Raw genomic sequence first — 9389 nt, forward strand, 5'->3', positions numbered from 1 at the left:
AAATGTGTTGCAAGAGGCTATTCTCCTCATCTTAGTCTTTTCAGCAGCTCACCTGTCCTATACCCAATGGATATCAGTGGCATCCTCTTTTTTTAAAAAAACATTATTTATTTAATTGTTATTCAAGTACAATTTTCTGTCTTTTACTCTCATCCCAGCCCACCCGCCAGTGCTCCCCACCTCCTTCCCATTTCCACCCGCCTTAGTTTTTGTCTATGTGTCCTTTATACTTGTTCCTGTAAATCCTTCCCCTTTTCCCCTGAAATTCTCTCCCCTCTGGTCACTGTCAGTCTGTTCTCTCTTCAAGTGTCTTTGGTTATATTTTGCTTGCTTGTTTGTTTTGTTGTTTAGGTTCCTGTTAAAGGTGAGATCATATGGTATTTGTCTTTCACCACCTGGCTTATTTCACTCAGCAAAATGCTTTCCAGTTCCATCCACGCTGTTGCAAAGGATAGGAGCTCCTTCTTTCTTTCTGCTGCATAGAATTCCATTGGGTAAATGTACCATAGTTTTCTGATCCATTCATTTACTGCTGGGCACCTAGGTTGCTTCCAACTCTTGGCTATTGTAAATTGTGCTGCTATGAACATTGGGGTGCATAGGTTCTTTTGGATTGTTGTTTCAGGGTTCTTAAGATATAATCCTAGGAGTGGAATTGCTGGGACAAGAAAAAAAATCCTATTTTTCTTTAAAAGAAAAATAAAATATCTAGGAATAAACCTAACCAAGGAGGTAAAAGACCTGTATGCAGAAAACTACACAACACTGAAGAAAGAAATCAAGAAAGACACAAACAAATGGAAACATATACTGTGTTCATGGATTGGAAGAATTAACACCATCAAAATGTCCATATTACCCAAAGCAATTTACAGATTTAGTGCAATACCGATTAAAGTACCAATGACATATTTCATAGACATAGAACAAACACTTCAAAAATGTATATGGAACCATAAACAACCCCAAATAGCAGCCGCAATTTCTGAGAAAGAAGAACAAAGTAGGAGGGATCACAACACCTGATACCAAGCTGTATTACAAGGCCACTGTAACCAAAACCCTCCTCTTAACTGGAACAAGCAACAGTGTCACCAGACACTGACAAACATCCATTACAGGCCAACATCAACATCATCCCTGGTTGAAAACCACTGATATAGACAAAGTGCCCAGCATGGTGCCTGGTGATATTTCTTACTCTAGAAAAAGAATGTTATAAAAGTAATAACAGAACTTTCTCCCATTTCCAACACAATAAAGCATGGGTTTTGTTTTTTATATATAACACCAGGCTGGTCGTAACAAGCGAGGGAGGTTGCCTTGAGCCCAGACCGGGACCCACACTGAGTTCATTGCTCGGGGTCTTACATTCTTCAAGGATGATCGAGTCGACATTTGATTCAAATGACAGAATTGAATGTAGGATCCCTCCACCAAGGACTTGTCCCCACTTCTCCCATGAGTTCTCTCCGACATTGCGCTGGTGACAGATATTGCCTAGGGAGGCTATCATATTTTGCCACGCATAATGTGCATTGTTTTGCTCAGATTTTTGAGGGAAAAATAAGGATGTGCATCATGCATGAGTTTAATGATTACATACCCTGGGTATAATAATTCCATGCGTAGTGTGTATAAAAACATGAGTGTGCATTATAAACAGCAAAAAAACCCCTAGTGATACAGATTTTATTAACATATTGACATAATTATCAACATTACCAGACAATAAATATACCAGGGGTTGTTTATCTAACACGGTGTACTTCCAAGTGTCCCTAACACCTCTCAACAAATTTGTGTGTGTGTCCATACCTGGATTATTTGGGGGGGAAGTGTCTATGGATTTCCTTGGGTTCTGAATAGATCAGTAATATGATTTCCATATCAGCCTTGGAGAAGAACTTGGATTACAAATCGTGGGTCTCCTTTGAGCATCAATGCACTGATATGCTAGTCGTACAAAGATGTTTACCTTTGTAAGTGTTTAGACACTTCCAAATTTTGCTGCAAAACCTTTTATGTTTTATGAATCATTAATGAATCACGGGAAGACTGACATGTTTAAAGGTACATCAGTAGGTTCAGGGCAACGGTGATATATTTTTTTAAGACCCAGCCCTCTGATCTCCCTTTCCCAAAACCCCATTCCTCCCTGGCCCCTTCTGAAAAAGTCTGGCTTTGATACGGGTGGCTGAACAGGAAGGAAGAGACGCATTGGCATAGCTGCCTGTAACTTGCTGCAGTTTGCACATCAGATTGGCTCTACGCGCCGAAGGTTCTAACTGGGTCAGATCATTTTTGCCTCCTTGAATTTCAAATGTGAACACTTCATTAGAGGACATTTCATTAAGGTTCTCATCCTAGACATTTGTGACAGCTGGGCATTTTTGCACAACTTAATCCACGACATTCCCTTTCAGTGGACTTGTTACGCGAATGGTGTGTCTTGGTCTTCCGGCATTTCTATGAAGCATTTCAGATTCCATTAGTGCTTCATTACTGAATCTGCCTAAGTTTTGATTAACCCCATTTTCAATAAATCAGCACTCTTTTTGGATTCCTGCAGATGCCTATGGCCACACATGATGTACAATGTACTACAGCCAAGGTAGAACTGAAATGTCAAAAAATCTTGGCGCTGGAGAGAAAGCTAACATTTTTAACACCAATCACAGGCTGGACAGAAGTCTCCTTTTTCCTTTAGGGCAATTCTGTGCTGCAGGTACTAGCAACCCCATTTTAAAGGTGAGAAAACTAAGGTTCCAAGGAACACTCACTGGTTATTTCTAAAGAGAGAGGCAACATTACACTCTCTGGGGTCACCAGAGTGCATACTTTGTCTCACATTATTTTGAGCTATTTCAAAAGAGGGAAGAAAATAATAAAAGGGTCCTCATTGGGGAAATAAAGGTCAGGAACCACAGGACCATCTGGTTGTGCTCTTCCAAACCCATGGAGTTTATTAAATAATAATTGACTATCAATGTATTATTAATCAAAAGCACATATAACCCGCAAATCTTAGCCTTTTTTGTTTACATAAGAAAGCCAAAGTTATCAGGCTTAGTTCAAATAAGAGCACACATATTAACAAGAATATGAGGATCCTTTTGTTTGGGCAGGAATTTTTCCACTTAATTCTATGATTCTGAAAATCTGTTTTTAAAAATAGGGTAAAAAGACTTGTTACATTTATAGATTTTTTTTTAGGGATCCTAGAACTCAATTTGGAACCAGTGGCTGGGTGACACTCTGATTTGAGTAAATAAATCTTATTTTCAATAAATAGTGCAAGAGAAATTAAAGGCAGAGCCAGAATTAAAACCTATGTCCTCTGCCTTCTGGATCATTATTCTCCTGATTACTTTGTCCCTTTGCCTCCTCATTCATGATCCAAATACTCTCTAACATTACATCCATCTTATTTCTTTAACCCTTCTTCCCTAGACGTCATTGCCACAAGAAGTTTTAGCAGAAAGATCTGAGAGAGCAGGAAGGTCATAACTAGCAAAGGAAAGCTTAGATATTTGCGCTCATTTTGCTTAAGACAATTTAAATAAGACGTCTTTTTCTAGTGAATTGTAGAGTCTACTAATTGTAGAAAGGCATACAGAATAAAATAGAAACAAAGAGAGTGTGAGAGATTTATTGGCTTATACAAGCCAATAAAAGGTAGTTTGCTTCTGGCCCACTTGGACTCAGGTGACCTGATTGTGTGCTCAGTGCTCTGCACCCCCTTCTACGTTTCCCGGAGGTTCTTCTTCCCGTGTAGAATTCATTCTTAACATCCCATTTGGAGGATGACCAAAAACAGTGCCAAGCTGAAGTGGTTCTTGGAACTCCCCTTCCTAGAATCAGAAGGTGTCCTTTGAAATGTACTACTGTAGTCTGGTTTATACCCATAGGGTGACCATTATGAGGGTTACATTAACAGAGCTGAAGTCTGATGTTCAAAGGCATTGGGTGATTTGTACATGATCACACACTGAGGAAACGGAGCCAGACATTGAACAGGAAAAAATGTAATGGACTATTCTCTTAGACATTACCCTATCCAAGTATCTTTCATGAGTTTTGTGTAAATGCAATCTTCTTTGTCAAAGCATGTAGATATACTTCATTTTTATAGGTTATATTACATGATTTTTTCAAGTACCACATTGTATTTCGATGGAAAAAAATCTTGAAGACAATCTAAATGTTCATAAATAAATAATGATTACACACAGTGAGTGTCCTTATACATTTACTGTCAGCGATGGGCAAAGAAGTCTGTTAAGATCAAATTGTATTTGAAGATTTACTCACACAAAGGCTCTGCACACTTAAAACTTGGTAAATACTTCTCAACTGCCTTCTGAAAAGTTGAATAAAGATACATTATCAGCATTGATATATGAAAATGTAGGTTTCAGTACATCTGCTTCAACACTTGCTATTAAACATCACCTGCCTTCCACCGAACATATTAGTTGGCTTAATTTGGAAAAGTAGAATAGTTGTAGGTTTCTTAAAAAGATATCTCACTGAGATACTGATTCAATAATTTCATCAATAAGTAACTCTTCATAGAAGACAAACAAAATGCCTTGCAATTTTTTTACTAACAGACTGGGAAACTATTTCAAAATTCTTGAGAGCGTCCACTGACATGCTTGTCTATGGTACGTGATTTTTCTCACAAGTACAAGAAGCAAGTAAATATCACCTAAACATCCCCTTTCAAATAAAACAGCATAAAATAGAGGTAGAAACAAATGAACTTTCCTTTTAGACAGAGGCAAGCTGTCTGCCCAGAATCTGACCTTTCTTCTGAATTTTCTTCTTATGTTACCCCAGAGGGTGACATATGAAAGAGGAAGAATTTTTGCAGGAGCATGGTGAGGGTCAAGGGTCATGTTCACGTCTAAGCCAGATAGACACCAGACAGCCTCTTTACATCCATAAAACATCTGTTTCTAGCCATATATTTGAATTGAAAGTATAAAAAATAATTCCTGTAAACCACATTGATATCAAACTATGTCACAAAGCTCTGTCTTATGCCAAAGAGCTTAATATATGAGTCTTAGGATGTGTGGAAAGAGTCAAGATTTGAGAGACCAGTTAACACATATTAACTGTACTTGGAGAGGTCCTGAGTATATTGATTCCTTGAATTTTCTAAGACTATCGGCTGAATTGCATTATATGCATGTTTTTGAAAAAGAGAAAAAAATGTATCTTATAAAGTGAAAGATCACTGTCAACAGCAACAAATAATGATTTCTTTCCTAATTTATTTCATACTTCTTCAGATTTGGAAGTAAAACATTAAGGTATGCTTTAGGCAATTTAAGCTGTGTTTGTGTGTGTAAAATAAACAATTCCTGGTTGAATGTAAAGCTGTGAGATGTTCATCAAAGCATGTTATGAATACAAATAAAGATAAAGACTGTCTTTTGTACACTGGCTCTGGGCTAAGACAGAAAAATCGAAACTAGTCACCATTACCAGAATGATCCTATAGGTGCAGTAGCCAAAATACCCTTTTACCTTGGAGAGACTTAGGTCTTGAACTGACCTTTGTCTCTTAATGTTCTAAGTGTCAGAACAAAATAATTTCAAGAGCCGAAGTAGGGCAGGTAGCAGGGGCCAGAGTCAAGCACAAGAGCCAAAATCAAGCACAAAGGGGAAGTCCTACATTTCTCTGCTAAATGAAACCAAATCACCAATGAGACAAAAAAAAAAAAAAAGAGTCAGATTTCAAGCAATAGAATCACTTCCAAGATTTGGTATCTAGCATGGCTTTGCCAGCTTTAACATCCCTGTTAAAACTGAAATGCGAGTGTCAAATAGTGTCACATCCCAATCTCTTGGAATAAATGCCCTGTCTGCCAAGGCTCCAGCCCCTTTGATGTCTTTATTTTACTAGTCTCGTTGGCTGCCTTTCTACATGGTCTGACAAAACGATTACAAAAGGGAGGAGACAGAAGAGGAAAAGACATGTTGAGGACATGAAAATATGATGCTGTTTTATTGTTGTTGAAGTTGCTATGTGTTTATTCTGTCAGGCACCACGCTGAACACCTAACTACTACAACACGCCAATTCCCAATGCTCGCCCTCGGTGAAACCCAACCCCAGCCCTCGCTGCTTGGGTATTCATGGGCCAAATGCAGTTCACTTTTGCTGACAGATGGAGCTAAGTCTACCCCAGTGACGATCCTTGTGGGGACACGAGAGATAGTAATTCTACAAAGAGTTGACATTTACTAAGAGCTTCTAGTGTTCCAAGAGTTGTGCTGAATCCTAACTGCTGTTCACAATGGTAATAATTAGTCTGTGAGGCAGATGCTATTGTCTTCCTTTTATAAGTGAAGAAATGACAACCCAAGGAGTTTCAAGTGACTTGGTCTGGGTCACCAGGAAAATGCATGATTAAGATTGCATGCAAATCCAACTCAAATGCTGACTCCCTAAAACTAAAACCTTAATCCTTGAGGAGATATCTTATCAGCTCAACATGGAGGATATTTTCTGGACTGTGCAGAAAATCATAATACGCACCTGTAGGAAGGTAGTTCCATGTTAATATCTTTTTATTGTCATTGGACAGGAAGGGAGGCCAAAGCTACCTGGTCATTTCTCAAATATAATCCTTTTTAAACTTTTCCTTTTTTAAAGGATTTTAGAAATATTGAATGCTTTCCATATTATCACTAAATTATATTACTAGATAAGTGGATACAAGGTATTAACAAATATGGGGAAATCATGTAATGGATTCATGTACTATTAATGCACTAATGGATGTGCCAAGCTATTATTGTCATTCAAATTGATAGGGCATTTTCTCTTTAATGGCTTTGAGTGTTCATCTCCTTGAGAAGTTTAGATCCAGGCTAATGTTTTAATATAAGTCCTTCCTGTTGATATTTCACAATTAAGGGAAAAATGCTCTGTGACTAATGTGTTTAAAAGGTAGTGATCAGTATCTTATGAAAATAATAAGTCGCAATGTAGGAGCATCTGTGTTTGCTGACTTGCAATTATCGAGGTGAATTAATATTTAATTAGGGGGCATATCTTGATCGGTGATTTAGAAACACCTTCGCTATATACCAAAGGGAATGGAGGAACTACAGGAATGGATAAATAGTCAAGCTTTACTTTTTAGGTGAAACAAGTATTTCAGAAGTATTAGAACAAAAGAGGAACGGAGACAGGGAAAATAGAGAGACATAGAAGTTATTTCTAAATTGGTTTAATCTTTTCTCATCTAGCATCTATAACTAATCATAAAAGTATGAGAGTGTTGTCATTCTAAAGCTACTCTCTATCAGAATATGCCAATGGATTTATTTTTCTTGTTTTGACTCTATCAGTCACATTGTGTATTGATCATTATTAAAACACTGGTTAAATATGATGTGATATAAACTGAAATATTTAGGCAAATAGGTTCTCTCTCTTGGTTTGTATTTAAGAAGAAATCATCTTTATTTCTGAAGGAAAATTCTGTACCTGAGCTTATTTTATAAAACCCAAATTTCTTTTAAAAAGTCATAGGAGAACCAACTACAGTATTATTTCAGAATACTGGTAAAGAATATTTATTACAGAAATTGAAATAATGTTTGGGTAAATTAAATAATTTGGTACTTACATAATTTCAAAAATGAGAATTAAATCTGTTATAAATAATCTCCTTAATCCAGCTATGATTTGTGTGTAAAGCAAATTCCCTAGTTTAGTTTGTTTACAATAATTTTCTTAAGGGATGAACAAGTTTATAAAATATTGTGATTTAAATATTTAGTAAAATACATTAGCATCAACATCCCCTTTAATCCATAACACTTTTTTAAGATTAGTAGATATAAAAGCATTTCCCCAACATGCAGCAAATGTTTCAACTAATGTTATCAAATCAACGATGCTTAAAACCTTCTCCACGCACACTAAAAGTGCCAACCTTGTTTTTCTTTGCCCATTCCAATTTATCTTCACAACTGACCACCTTGGTGTTTTTTTAAACAATTTAAGCTCGATGAAAGATTTCAAAATATGATACAGTGTCCAGGTTAAATTTTAGAGACGCACTGAGAATTAGATTCAATAGGTTTATGAATTGAAACAATGGGGAGTAAAGGAGTTTAATATATTGAGAATATAGTACACAGTCATTGAGTCCCTGGAAAGTTTGTTCCAAGTAGCAGGATGACAGACACTGAGGTGAGGCTTTCATGAGGGTCTCTGCATCTGAACCTCCCCAAACTGCATACTTGGCAAGGGACCCATCTTACCAGGACTGATTTAGAAATCACATGACTAGCTCAGACATGTGCTCTCGTAGTCAGGAATTCTTGCCCATTACAAAGTGGTAGGTTGGTTTTCAAGGTCTGACTTCTCCAGTAGCACTTGGTTAGGTGTTGAGAACACGGAGATAAATATCGAACGCTGTGCTCTGATAGACCTTAACCTCTAATGGAGGAAAACCAGAAAATCAACCATCTGCAAACACCAGAGTCACCAAGCTAATAGTCAATTAAGAAAAAAGGCTCTTGAAGTCTGCTCTAGATTCTAGAGAGAATGAGTCCTGGCTTAGCCACATATGCTTGGCTGTCTTGACCTTGAAGACTGTACCAGTTAGGAAAGAGAATCAATGCTAGACCAACAGTAGAAATTTAATATTCATGACTCATTGCAAAGGTCTTTGAAATGCTGATAGGACAATAGGGCCAATGAGGTAAACAGCAGATTAGTATCAACAGGAGGCTATTATTACCGTCTGATTTGGGGGAAGAAAGGGAAAGATGGAGTTCTCAGGGTCCAGCAGCTGAAGCCATTTGACAGGAATGCAAGGGAATATTGAGTAAGCAGGATACCACTAAAGACTGCAGTCACTGCCAAATAAGTGCCCTATAGAGAGAAGAAGGGGGACTCTACTGGCTTTTTGTACTTTACAGAAAGAATTAGAAAACAGTTGGAAAGGGAGACCTGGGAAAGTGAATTTTAAGACTCTCTTCTGCATCCAAGACAGAAAAAGTATATGGAAATTATGAGAAAAACAGAAAAATATGACCATGACTCTCTCATTTCTGTTTAAAAAAAACTATCTAGGGGTTTGACAAATTTCTCACTAAAAGTATATTTTAAAACAATACTTCAAAGCAGGATTCCATTCTTTAATTATAGATTTATTAATCAGGGATACTTGATTCATTGTATTATTAAGATTTACTAGAATCATGGTGATCATCATGATTTATTAATGATCAGGATTTATTTATTTATGTTGGATGATTTTCTAATAAATGCATTCATGGCATGAATACACAGGAACACAGTTGCTCTTTAATATTTACCAACTGGTAGTTGGTAAAGGTCTTCTGGTAATT

This window comes from Sturnira hondurensis, unplaced genomic scaffold (genome assembly GCF_014824575.4).
Source record: "Sturnira hondurensis isolate 20B ecotype Veracruz unplaced genomic scaffold, ASM1482457v3 Scaffold0003090, whole genome shotgun sequence".
Classification (NCBI taxonomy): Eukaryota; Metazoa; Chordata; class Mammalia; order Chiroptera; family Phyllostomidae; genus Sturnira; species Sturnira hondurensis.